This window comes from Equus caballus, chromosome 6 (assembly GCF_041296265.1).
Source record: "Equus caballus isolate H_3958 breed thoroughbred chromosome 6, TB-T2T, whole genome shotgun sequence".
NCBI lineage: Eukaryota > Metazoa > Chordata > Mammalia > Perissodactyla > Equidae > Equus > Equus caballus.
The window spans coordinates 38,173,772-38,188,421 of record NC_091689.1 but is presented as its reverse complement, the minus strand read 5'-3'; the positions used below and the strand labels follow the sequence as shown (position 1 = coordinate 38,188,421).

At 36.6% G+C, this 14,650-nt stretch overlaps 1 pseudogene; it reads left to right on the top strand.

The window, feature by feature from the left end:
• The first annotated feature begins 3,785 nt into the window (after window positions 1-3,785).
• LOC138924900 (olfactory receptor 14A16-like) lies at window positions 3,786-4,981 on the top strand (annotated as a pseudogene).
• Window positions 4,982-14,650: the final 9,669 nt, after the last annotated feature.

Here is a 14,650-nt window from a genome sequence, read left to right as displayed (position 1 = left end):
AACAGTTGTCAGTTGTGACAACTTTCATCAAAAGTTAAAATAAGTAACAGATTTAAGGTCAGAGGGAAATGATTAGAAAATAATACCAATTCAGAAATTCCAAGGAATAATTTTCTGAGAGAGCAAAGAGGAAGAAAAGTGAATGATAGTATCAAATAAAAAATTGTAAAATAACTCATCAGAATGAAGGAAATGAGTTTAAAAAGTGAAAGGATCTATTATTTTCTCAGAACAATAAGTTATAAACGAAAACATGGCACCATGGTACATTTTTGTGAAATCTTTGAGCTCGAGAAACAAAGAGACTACCTTCAGATCATTCAGACAGAAAATAAATAATAATATGAACATAAAATTATCTCAAATTTTAATCAGTAAGGAAGAGGGAAGAAAGAGAAACATCCTCAAATCCTAAGGAAATCAAATTTCTGATTCAGATTCTTTACCAGATCAAAGTGGAAATCCTGTTGAATGCAGAATACTTGCATATCTGGAAAATGTATTGCTTTGTTGTTTGTGTTTGGCTCTCCAACATGCAATGAAATGTTGCTGGTTATACTACTATAAATTTAAAATTTTTGTCTCTGAAATATTACAGCTCAAATACAATATCTTTATCTAAAAAATAATTTAATCCAGGAACCCATGATAAAGGTTAGCATAAACAAAAACCGATTAAGGTGCTAAATTAAAGAAGGAAATTTAGGCTTTAGAATACAAACATAAACCAAATACCTCTCTCACTTATACTACCTGCTTTGTCAAAATTGTCACGAACCCCCATCAGGAATAGTGACAGAGCAACCTGTCGTTCACAGTCAGCTCTCTCTGCAGAGTGGCCATGTTCCAATACGAGTTAATCATGCCACTTCTCTACTCTAAACCATCCGTGCTTTTCCTGTCACTCCCACTAAAAATCAATCACTTCTCACGAACTGCAGTCTCCTCTGATTCTGCAGTCACTGTCTTGTTCACCCATTTTATAGTCTCTTGTTTACTGACTCCTCTGCCCTAGACTCTGAAGCTCACCTATCACATCCCCTCTGAATGTTCTTTATATGCCCTCTGTGAGTCAGACTCTCCCTGGGACTGCTCTCTCTGCTCCTCACACACCCAAGTCTCTCTCCAATGTCCCTGTCTCTTGGTGAAAGAAAATGGCGTTCCAGCTTACCTTTGAGGTTGACTCACTGCATTGCTTTTAATGAAGTGGTACCAGTGAATGGGTCTAGCCCATAGTAGGTACTCAATAAATGATGAATGAAACATTTTAATGCCAGAATTAATTATAATCCTGTCCATAGATGTATAAACCACTAAAAAATAAATGTATGATGTACTGATTGCACTAATTACTCAGATTTATTATAGGCTGATTCCAATTAAGCAACTCAGTGAAGACAAATGTAACACTACTTTCCCTCTAGAATAAAGCAGATTGATACATTATAGTTCTTGGACAACATGCAAGTCGACGAGGGACTATCAGCAGAGGTAAAATAGACAAGCTATTCAGGTCCCCTGTTTCTCCCTAGCAAGACATCAGTGAAGTCAGAGTTTTGAGATTCAACTGAATTTTCAGAGGAATCAACACCTGTAATCATCTCCCATTGAAATGAGATTTTATAATATCCTTCTGTCCTCATGATGAGCAATATTTTCACTAGAAGCAAACTTCAGAAGACTGCTGGAACTTTTGTGTACCAGAATTGGTGGTATATTCTTAAATAATTTTCAGAAGAAAATTCATTTTAGCTTTAAAAGATTTTAGATTTAAAATTTTGTTTTAGATTTAAGAAGAAACAGTAGTTAAAATACTCATTTAAAAAATATGAAACCTATCAAATCTAAAGAGATCTTTTTATTCTCTGTTTCACAGATTGTTCAGTTTAACAATGCCAGCTTTCTGGGGTGGGTCTCAGTGGGAAAACATATAATTTGTTCTTTACTTTAGAATTAAAGTATCATGACCTACCGAGTATGATTTTCAGTAATTTAATTATAACATTTTGAGAGTATATATGATGACTATCAGATTTTATAACTGTTAACAATGCATTGTATCACTTAGTGCATTAAGCTGAAAGTGTGTTAAAAGTTAAATAAAATCACAACAATCAATGGGAAGTAGATAGTAAATAACGAAGGATGAAACTCAAGATGTAATTAAAAGTAACAATGGTAAGTGTTTAAAACAAAGGCATGCAATACTTTTCAGCCTCTAAAATATTAGTGGCATAAATATTAGACAGATAGAATCTTTAATAACTCTATCTTTGAGGCAATACTTCCTGCTCATTTTATCTCTCTCACGCTAGAAGTGACAGATATGATAATGTCTATTTTGGGCCTTAAACTTTTTTTTTTTTTTGGTGAGGAAGATTGGCCCTGAGCTAACATCCATTGCCAATCTCCCTCTATTTTGTATACGGGATGCCACTGCAGCATGGCTTGATGAGCAGTGTGTAGGTCCATACCCAGGATTGAACCTGTGAAACCTGGGCCACTGAAGCAGAGCATGTGAATTTAATCACTACGCCACCAGGCCAGCCCCAAATTTGGGATTTTTTAATCATTCACCGAAGGGCTGTGATACTATAAGAGAAGAATTCACGGTACTTTTACAGAGATAGCAGCAGAGACATATTAAAAATAATTTTGTCATTATAAATGTATATTTTAAATAACCCAAAAGATTTTTACATTTTAGCTGCAATGCATTCCAAACATTTTTGTTGTTATTTTCATTAAAATATCTGGACTTGTTTCTCTAATATATTAAAATTATTTTATATTACTACTTTTACAAATCCAACACTAATATTTACTCAGGATTTTTCCATTGTCCATCACCATGGAGAGAGACTGAGCATAAAATTTAGGGGCATGAGAATAAAGACAGGGTGTGGGAGGAAATATTCTATAGTACAGTCTTAATGTTTTGCTAAATTTACATGAACGTTGCTGAGTAAAATCTGTACAAACAGAAGACACTAACATTTCATTGCAAAAGGAATGGACACCCACATGCTTTCATCAGACTAAGACTATCTGAACATATGAAATTATAAAGACTACCTACAACATAACTCCAAATATATGTGGTCCCTTATACCTGCCACAGAATTGCATTAATCTTCTGCGATGGAGAGGAGATGCGGCAGGGTATTGGGTAGGGATGGATTTAAAGCTGTTCTAGTTGCAAGGTCATGAGTTGTAGGCATGGAAGTATGGAAATTATGAAAAAGAAAAAAGAGCTTGTGGGAAAAACATAATTTTAAACTTACTAGTGATGGGGGAAGAAGTCACATGAAAGGGGGAATAATGAAGAAAAGTGAATAAATTGGTGAATAAGAAGCCAACAATCTTAGCTCATATGAAGTAGGATTTCTGATGCCTGCAGTCACCAGGCTATGTGTCAAATGGAACTACCATTTCACGGTAAATAATTTGAGTATGGTGAATGAGAAAAAAGTGCAGTTAGCTCAATCTCTTATTAAAATTTTAAATATGAGAACATCTCTAAGCTGAGTCTTTGGCAGAGAATAAGTAGGTTAAAGATTTTATGGAATACATTGAGGAAGGTCTGTAAGAGTTCATTTTTTCTAAGGGTTGTTCAACTTCTTGGAAGGTGTGCTGAAACTGAGGTTGTGTCAGTCATGGGATAGGATGTATGGACAGGAAGACCGGAACACAACTTAGCCGTCGTTGGTTTGTGAATTTGGGTTTATTGAGAAACGTGGGGAGGATACTCTGTTGTTCGAGTTTTGTTAAGGTAAGTTGAAATTTTCAGTCTTTTGTCATCTTTCACAGGACACATTTAAACAAAATAATAATGACATGTATTTTAACTGAAAATAAAGTGGTTCAATAAAGCAATATTACTCACATAATGCTTGGCGATTAATACGCTGGCTAGGAATTAGATGGAAGTAATGTTTATGGTAAATATACTGTGTGATTGCCATATGGAGATACACAATATATGCTCAATATTTAAAGTCTTGATATTGTTGTTTTAATCCTCTATCCTTTTTTTTATACAGGTTATGCCTCCAGTAATGACAAATCTCACGTTTGTGAGAGAATATATCCTCACAGGATTTTCGACCAATAAAAATATGTACATTTTGCATTCAGTGCTCTTCTCCTTGATTTAATTCTATGCCCTCATGGGAAATGTCTTCATCATCATGATCACAACTTTGGACCAGCATCTCCACACCTCCATGTACTTCTTCTTGAAGAATTTATCCTTCTTGGATCTCTGCCTAATATCAATCACAATTCCTACATCCACTGCCAACTCTTTGATTCACATTAACTACATCTCGTTCCTTAGCTGTGTTGCCCAGGTCTTTCTCATGCTTTTTCAACAACCACAGAGCTGCACTCCTCACAGTGCTGTGCTTTGACCACTATGGTGCCACCTTCCATCCCCTGCACTATGAAGTCATCATGAACAGGGATACATGTGTTCAGTCAACCACCATGTCTTGGCCGGGTGGGGAAATGAGTGCTGTGATGCACACAGCAGGTACCTTCTCCTTATCCTATCGTGGGTCTAATATATTCCATAAGTTCTTTTGTGACATCTTGCAGTTATTGGCTATTTCTTGCTCAGAAAATTGAATAAGAGAAGTTTTACCTATCCTCGTTAGAGTGGTGTTGAGTATCTGCTGTTTTGTTTTCATCATCACTTCCTACGTCTGCATCTTCTCCACTGTCAGGAAGATCCCATCAACAGAAGTGTCAAAAGGCTTCTCCACCTGCCTTCCTCATCTGGTGGTGATTGTATTAATTATCTCCAGTGGATTCTTTGCTTATCTGAAACCTACTTCCGTGACTTATTTCAGACCCTATGATTTCTATGTTCTACACTGTGGTGACCTGAACATTTAATCTCATCTGGTATAGTCTAAGAAATAATGCCATAAAAATGTCTCTGGGGATATTATTAAAGGAAATTTTTACCAAAAAGTAAAAGCTATCTCTTCTTTTGTTGCAATAATAGATGCCATCTAGAATTATGCACACATTATTTCTTGATATTTTTACTTCAAATCTTTTTAAGACAATTTTTAGAGCATTTTTAGGTTTACAACAAAATTGAGAGGAAAGTATAGAGATTTTCCACATAACCTGTACCCCTACACATGCATAGCCTCCCCCATTAGCCATAAGCCCACCAGAATCATTCATGTTTTACCAAGAAAGATTTATATTAATATCTCATAATTACCCAAAGTCTGTAGTTTACACTAGGGCTTCTCTCATAGTGTTGTACATTCTATGGGTTTGGACAAATGTATAATTGCATATATTTATTATTATAACACCACACAGTATTTTTAGTACCCCCCAAATCCTCTGTGTTCTATTTATTTCCCTCTTCTCCGTCTACCTCTGGCAACCACCCATTTTTTTACTGCCTCCATAGTCTTGGCTTTTCCAGAATCATACAATATACATTTTTAGACCAGCTTCTTTTACTTGGTACTGTACATTTAAGCTTCCTCCATGTCTTTTCATGGCTGGATATCTTATTTCCTTTTATCAGTGTATTCACTGATTCACTTATTCATCCACCTTCTCAGAGACAGCCAGGTTTCTTCTAAATCGTCAATCAAGAATGAAGCTTCTATAGACATCCTTGTGCAGTTTTATATATGTAAATAAGTCTTAATTTCCTTTGGGTAAATACCTAGGAGCATGATTGCTGGATAATATGGTAAGAGTTTATTCATATTTACAAGAAACCACCAAATTTTCCTCAAAATGGCTGTACTCTTCTACATTCTCACAAGTAATGTACTAGAGTTTCTGTTGCTTTGTGTTCTGGACTTTGGCCATTCTAACAGGTGTTTTTTTTAATCTCATTGTTTTAATTTGCATTTTCCTGATGACGTGATTTATGGAGCATCCCAAATGTTTATTTGATATCTGCGAGAAAGGGCCAGAGACCTATTTGAAGAAACAATGGCCAAAATTTTCCCATATTTGAGTAAAACCATGGATATGTACATCCAAGAAATTCAATGAACTCAGGAAATACACACAGAGATACATTTAATTGAACATTTGAAAGACAGAGAATCTTGAAGACAGCAAGAGAAAAAAAACTCATTGTGTGAAAGGGAATCTCAAAAAGATTATCATTAAATTTCTCAGCAGAAATCTTGCAGGCCAAAAGGCAAAGTCACGACATATTTAAAATACTTACTGAAAGAGAACAACTGCCAAGTGAGAATTCTACATAGAGTACAAATGCCTTTCAAAGTCATGGAAAAATTAAGACATTGCCAGATAAACAAAACCTGAGGGAGTCCATTACCACTAGATATGCCCTACAAGAAAGGATGCTAGGCAGTATTTCAAAGCCATACGAAAATAAGAACTTCTCCAGTAAAGGGAAATATATGCATAAATATAAAAAATCACTCATTTTCTAATTTTTGCTGATAGTTCCAGTTTTTATTCTTCCACAAAATTTAAAAGACAAAAGCATAATTGTAAGTCTATGTTAATGGGTACATGATATATAAAGATGCAATTTGTGACATCAATGACATAACATGCGGGAGCAGAGCTGTAAATAAGCAGAGCTTTTATAGGTGATTAAAATTAAATTGGTATGTGTTTATAATGTATTGTTAAAATTTAGGAAACATCCTAAATATATATAAATAAATATAACAATATGTAATATTAATTACAGTATAAATATAACAATATGTAAACTCCATGGCCTAATCAAAGAATTTCTCTCATCATCCAGAGTAACAAGCTTCTCTCTACCCAGGAATCTGCCATCCCTGCTATGTGTCAGAGCCCACAGTGCATCTTCCATCTTTCCTTTATTTAAATTGAATTTTTACTGTGGTGACCTTCCCCAAAGCTGTGTTATATATTTAACCACACCAGAAGTAAGAGTTTCTACTAATCTCAATTCTCATCAACACTTAGCATTATCCTTCATTTGAATTTATCTATTCTGGGGCGTATGTGTATGCGTGTGTAAGTGTGTGCATGTATGCATGCGTGTTAGTGTATGTGTGTAGTGGCAGTGGTGTCATATTGTGGGTTTAGTTTGTACTTCCTGATTTCCAAAGAGATTTAAAACTTTTACACAGGTTTATTGGCCAGGGTACTGTTCTCTGATTTGAAATGCCTGTTGAAGTTTCCTGCTCATATTCTCTACTGGGTTATTTGAATTTTCTTAATGATTTCTAAAAGTTATTTATTTATTCTTAACATGACCACTTTGTTACTAATATTATTATTTGCAAATATCTTTCTTTACTATGTGACTTGCTATTTCATTTTCCTGTGGTGTCTTTTAATGAAAATGGTTCTTATTTTTCTGTAATCCAATTGATCAATATATTCTTTTTATGGTTAGTACTTTCTGTGTCCTGTTTATAACATTTAGGCCTAAATGTAATCAAGAAATGATTATCCTATGATAGCTTGTGTAAGTTTATTTTAAATTTCACATTAAGTTTTACAATATAGCTGGAATCATAAATTCTTTTGCATAGTATGAAACAGAGGTAAAGTTTGCTTTTTTATAGCATCATTTATTGAACTGGTCTGCAGTATTGTCTTTCAAATAAATGAAGTGTAGATGTATTTCTGGTATCTCTATTCTGTTCTTTTAGTATTTTTTACTATCCTTGCCTAAATACCATGCTGCCTCAATTATGGAAGACCTATAATGGTTTCTTCTTTTTAATAGATGCATTTAGAGGCTATGGAGTTTTCTTTAGTGTGCCTTTATCTGAATCCATCCACATACAACCACCATCAGGAGGATAATACTGGGATACTGACTATCTATCTATCTATCTATGTACCTCTCATCTATCTCTCATCTATCTGTGTTTCTTTCTCAACTTGGCTGCAATAATCTCATCATGTTTTAATAAATTAAAATTGTATTGTTACTCAGTTCAAAATAGTTTTAAAGTTCCATTGTCATTTCTTTACTTATAGATGAGTTACTTAGAATTCAAATGGTTAATTTCCAAATATATCAGGATTTTCAATTTATTGTTTGTTATTGATTTCTATATTAATTTACTACACTATGTACATAATGGCTTTTGGGAATGTGCTGTGAATTACTTTACAGGCTGACATATGTTCAATGGTAGTAAATGTTTATGACCACTTGAAAAACGGTATAACACATATATGTAACACCTATGACATATATAACATGTATGTGTAACATATGTATCATGTATATATATTTTCCTAAGAACTGAAAAAGACACATAATTTTTACAAAAATTTGACTGTTTACTTTGCCATGGGAAAGCATCAAATACGTCAGATATTTTATATCATAAAGACCATACTCTCTGAACACAATAATATTAAACTAGAAATTAACTAAAATAAATTAGAAAAATACATATTTGGAAATTAAAATGAAAAATTCTAGGTAAGACATAGGTCAAAGAGTATCTTAGTGGAAATTAGAAAATAACTAAATTAAAGGAAAAACACTACATTTGAAAATTAGTGAAAAAATTTTGATGGCCCACTATGTATCTATTTTTTAAAAAGAGAAAAACAAAAGCAGAATAATTGTAAAGAAAGTAGAAGGACAGAAATACAAAAAAGAATGGGAATTTATGAAAAGGCAAATATACCTAAGATAGTACACCAAATATTACTTTTTTGAAAAAAACTAATAAAATTGAGAAAATTCTTGTGAATTCTGAAAAAAATGAATTGTCTAACTCTATTGTGTTCTAATTATTTTTGTCTATTGACTTGTAATTTACAGAGATCATTTCATCACTTTAATGATGAATTTATCTCTTTGTTCAGAGTTAGTCAACATTACTATCTTCGGAATAGTCTTTATTCTTATGTTAATCACAGGGTTAGTATTGCATATTTGATAAGCAGAGACATTATTAACTAGTTTGAAAAAGAGAGTTGTCAGGTGATAGAACTTAATCCAATCAAGGGTAAACATTTTTAAAAATGACAGCTGCTATAATAATACAAATCAATATTCAACTCAAGATAAAGTTACACACCCACACCCTTTGGTTTTCTAAAATCTTAGTATGTATCTAACTATTAATAATAACACTGTAGTTAAAGTTATTCAACAAGTGATTTGTAAGACTTTCCAGATTATTTTAAAATCCTGGTGTGGTATTTAATTTGTCGTGTCTATCCACAGCTAAATAAAACCTCTCTGGGATCTGTTTAACTTTGGAAATCCTATCAAGTGCTATCAATGACTTTCTCATTAAATTGTTATTTGTTAGGTGACTCTAGATTAAAAAACTATATAATGTCTCTAATATCAACAAACTTGTTCATGATGCCAAATTCAATTGCATTTGCTACTGAATTTAGAAAAACTACATGCAGCATATTTCTCACCCTTATAATTTTGGTTGAGCACTTTATATTCTCATTATCTTTATTATCCACTTAGTCATAATTGCTTATTTTAATGTCATATTTAATTAAGTGAAGCATAACATCTCAATGCTGACATCGTGTGGGCTCAGTCACCAGGATGCTTTGATTTAAAACCTAGCTTTGCACCTAAATTACAAATAACCCATATGTGCTTCCATTTTCTCTTCAACAAACTGAAGATGATGATATAAAATTTAGTACACTAATGAGTTAAATTTAGGTTAAGAACGTGTCTGGCACAAATCAAGTGTTATAGTTTTGCTAGTTCTCATTGTTAATTGATGCAATTAATGTTTTTGCCAATGATAATCAGTCACTGTTGAATTTAATAAACTTCCACCATTAAATATAAGTAAAATCCTATAGAGTCAGTGCAAATAAAGATCTGCATCCCCTGTTCCAAGTCATGGTTATGGGCCATTTTCATCCAAAAGAGCTTTCCTTGTGTCCACGAGTTACCCTCTGCCAGCAGAGACCACAGAGCCTGGTCAGTGCCTTCCTGGAGCATCCTCATTAACGCACGTTTCTCTGCTCTTGTTTTCTTACTCTGCGTCTCAGAGCCTAAGTTCCATGAAGGCTACATTTCCCACAAAGGACGGTAAAAGGATTAACTGAGGGGACCATAGGTCAGCCACTGCATCATTGCCATAGAGCATGAGATATTTGTCAGGTGTTGTGTTGACTCACCTGTGAAATGACCATATACCCACCTTGATTCTAGATCTCAGGACACCTCTGCCCAGGGGACATCCATGGACGGTGCCTCGCACACAGGAGCAGTGGTGGCTGGGCTGATGGCTTGATGGACTGGCACTGCAGTGCTGAAACCTCCTGATGTCTTTGGGAGAGCTGGTGGTACCACAAGGAGGCAGGACTTCTGGAGGACTGATTGGCACAGACCCTGAAAATCAGAACACACAATGGCAGTAGCAGGGAGTAGGGTGGTGGAGATTCCTTTATATGGTAAGGGAGGTCATGGTCAAGAGTCAAGGATTTTAGGTAGCATTTGAAGGGGTAGCAACTATTTACAATCTAATATTCTCATTATTCTATAGTTAATTGGGTTATTCACATTAGTACTTACTAGTTGAGTATAAATGCTATCCCCTGTGAATTCCCACTCCTCAAAGCAAGTGAAGTACATAGAAATGAAGGATAAAATTTTACTTTAGAGGTAGAAATTAAAAGTACTGTAGATGAAAGCATGGGTGCAGTAAAAAGATGAAAGATCATTGGATATTGCATATCAAAGCAGTAGTAACAAATGATTTTATTGATTGGAGGTGAAAATCAGACTGTGAGGAAACCCTGCACAGCAAACATGTCAGCAGAAGGAATGGTATAGAGGAGTTATGTGTATTTATATTCTACTTTGAGACTTCTTCCTCCAGGAGATACCTCGTGCAGGTGTCAGTGTAAACCCTCTGCTCCCTAGTGGAAGTGCAGCTCAGGAAGCACGAATCTAGGAATCCCTGTTACTGGTACATTCAAATCCTACGTAATAATTGGAATTTAATTTGATTCAAGTCCTTGGATTCCCACAAAAATCATATATAATAAATACCAATGGAAGCACGATAATTTGGGATAAGATTTATTGCTTTATTTAGTACAATAAGAGTTTTAATAATCAAATAAAACTTTACACTTGAAGGTCAGCCTCATGAAAGTGGTCTTGCTGATCAATTTAGGGGACTCTCCAAACTCTGTAACTATTATTGAAGATTATATATTTTTTGTTTTTCTTGGAGTTGATAGATGCCTCACATAGAAATGAATTTACTGCGCTACTTTTAGCTGAATGTGTTTCCTGAGGCCTGTTTTCCCTGCTGTGGAAATACTGCACTCGTCTGATACAAAGACCTTCTCATCGGATATGCCTTTTAGTTACTGATAACACCAGTTGTATGAACAGCCTGAATGTTTGAACTGGCCTGATAATCACCACACTTCAGTATCCTTGGGCAGCATGCCTCCCAATGGACAGTAACGTGAAACAGGTGAAAGCAGATTTTTATTTTCTAAATAAATCCAATTGAGTCACTAACAAATGTTTTCTTCTTAGGTGCCACTTAGGAATCTTCCACCTTGGCTGTGTTATTCCAGTCCTGAAATCATGTAGGCAATTTGAGGTCAGAGCATGTATCTCTCACCCCTCACTGAGCATAGTAAAAACACTACACACTACTTAGATAGAGACTAAAACCACAAAGAGAGATTAATAAAACTTTTTGAAAATTAAATTTCTGAATAATAATCCTGGAGCTCCTTAAGCTAACAAGCTGACTGATGATCACCTGGAGCTCCTCTTGGAGTTTCTGTCTCCTGAGTATTCCTTCCCAGACTAAAAATGCTGAGCCCGGTGGAGAACACCTGAAAGGCAGACATGTGATGCAAGTAGGTATCCTTTGGGAAGTTGAGGAGGCCAAAAGTGAATGTAGCTCTGAGACTGAGAAAATCAGAGACACCAAAGCACCTGCAGGAGAAACATTTCAAGAAAGAAGCAAGGGAGCTGAGAGACGTCAGACTAATTGTGAAGTGAGAGGTAGAACTTGACCCATCATGTGACCCTGCAGAACTTCTAATACTTGAATTAGGTAATTCTATCCATCTGCTATCAGTCAGTGTTTTCAAAGAACATGGTAATAAAACATTGAAAATTTAGCTGGTTAGAAAGATCAATTTGATTGGAAAGGCTCCCTTTTGAAAAATAGATTATGAATTCCTTCATCATTCTTCCTATGCGTTTTCTTTTATATTTGTCATTAATTGATTTTGAATATTATGCAATGGTTGAAGCAGGAAACTTTATGTATAATGGCTAAGAACACTTTCTTGAGGATTATTTACTTCCTGTTTCCATTACATCCTACAAGTCTGCAGAGGCTTTTTAAAGGAAACTTTTATTATGCATTTGACTCTGTCAATTATATACCAGTCAGAATTTTTCATACAATTCTCCATCTATTTACCTAGTTAAAAATCTACAAAATGACAGTAAATCTGCCTCATTGTTATTTGTAAGGCTTTGCATCAAAGAAATCTACAGACCTGGCTATATCTTTTTTAAGTCAGGAGAAAAAACTAAGTCAAAAGATATAAAGAAAACTAAATTTTATAATACAAAAGCTTATAAGAGAATTAAGAAGCAAAAGAAATAAACAAGAATGCTTTATGAACAAAACAAGAATAGGAGGTAAAACTTAGGAGGATTAAAAGTAATTTTCAAAGGTTAAGAAGCCAAAAGAGAAAATCAGAGTTGATTGAAAACCCAAATACATAAAGTGATCCCGGGTTCCCTAGGAAGGTCACATTCAGCCTGTCTAAACATTATTATCTTTTAAGAAGCTTGTGTTCAAGGTGAGAACATCAAGGAAGACTTATGAGCTCAGGGATCTTGCTATTTTTTTCATCATAGAATTTTTTCTAAAGCTTTGTTCTTTGAGAACTTTCCAGGTATTTGAATTTACAATAATCATTCACTCTCAGGAAATATCCTTTATTATGGAAAGCTGAGGAGCTCACAGGCAGTGCTCTCTCAGGGTCACAGGGTGGAACAGTTGAGGGACAGTCCTGGACACAGCATTAAAACAGAACTGAGGAAAGGATAGCACCTCTAAGCTCGTGGTCCTGCTTAGAAAGCTTAGAGGTGCCCAGCCGAGCTCCAATGTCGGGAGGCAGAAACATGCAGCCTTCCTTATCCGCTCATACATTCATCCACTTATCCATTTGTCCATTCATTCATTCATCTGCAGGGCCCACTGACAGACACTGGCCACAGGATATAGCTGCACCTGGATATGACCATGAGCAAAGGGCACTCCCACTCCTCAGAGCCTGCTGTACCCATCACTTAGCAACAGCATAGGTCATCGGGAGGCCAGAGGCGAGGTTTGTCTGTGCTTGCACATTGAAGGCCCGGGTTCAACAACAAAAAGAAACTGGGCTCCTTGAGGTCAGAGGGAGAAGAGGACACATGCTGAGGTGGGGGGAGGTGAGAAGGTCCCACAAAGCATCCTCTCCTAAGGTCCCCAAGATCCCTGTGGATCTCTGGGCTGCTGCTGCCATGGCCACCATTTTGCCTGCCACCACCAACACCAATGCAGAAGGGGCTGGACTTGGTGGTGAGAAGTGGACACACAGGTCACTTCTGTGCTCTGAAATCAGGACCTTGCAGGGTTGGTAATGGTTCAGATGGGGGGGGTGTGGCAGGATGAAATCCGGTGAGACAGGGTGATGAAGATCTCTGAGTCTCACTCCGAGTGACAGTCGTGGCAATCCTCAATCTGTTGACCCCGAGCCTGATCCCTCCCCTAGATGTGGGCAGAGGAGGTCCATTCACTGGCACCACAACCCAGGGTCCCCTGCCTCTCTGAGTGCCTTTCGGGAATCTGTTCAATGCCCCCTGACCGATGGTGCCTCTCCACCCACCAAAATCAACACCCTAATCCTCTTTCAGATACATGGATATGGTGAGCAAGGACCTGTATTTGGAATGTGCTGCCTCCCTGGTCAGGCAAACCAGTAGCCCAGCAGTGTCCCCATCTCAGACAGGAGAGATGACACTTCCCAGAAAAGTGTCAGGACTCCCACCACTTTCCTCCATACTTGTCCTGTTGACTGAGTCTTGGCACAGGAGGAAGTGGTGACCAGGCTGCTTTGGACAAAGTGGCAAGCCATACAATGCTCCTCTCCCTATTCCTCCCACCTGTGCACTCAAGGCGGGGCCAGGTGAGGGCCTTTCTAAGGCCTTCGTCATGGATTTCTCTAAAGATGAGTGTCCTAAGCAGCATAAAGTATGGCTTTCCTGATTCCAGAAAAGAGGGTGGGGCCTGCTTATCATAGAGCTTGCCCAGTGGGTTCCCATTCCCTAGGCCTGCCTAGTGTGGAAAACTCCTTTGGCAAGTCTTTCTCAACCTTCTGACTTGAAAAGAGTTTTCCTCTCCCTGGAGTTGAAAGGTTTGAATCATCCTGTGAAGCCATGTTCTATGAAGGAAAAAATGAAGCCTGGGTGGAACCAACTGGCAGAGAGATAGCCTTGATATCCTCCCCATAATGGTGTTAGCAAGCAGGGCAACACCCTGACTTGTAAAGATGGAAGCAATGACCTGAGCAGAAGGGATTAGAGGAGATGAGGCACAGTTGAAGAAAAAGTGAACCCAGAGCCATACAACACATGCAACTTCAAGTAGGAGGAGAG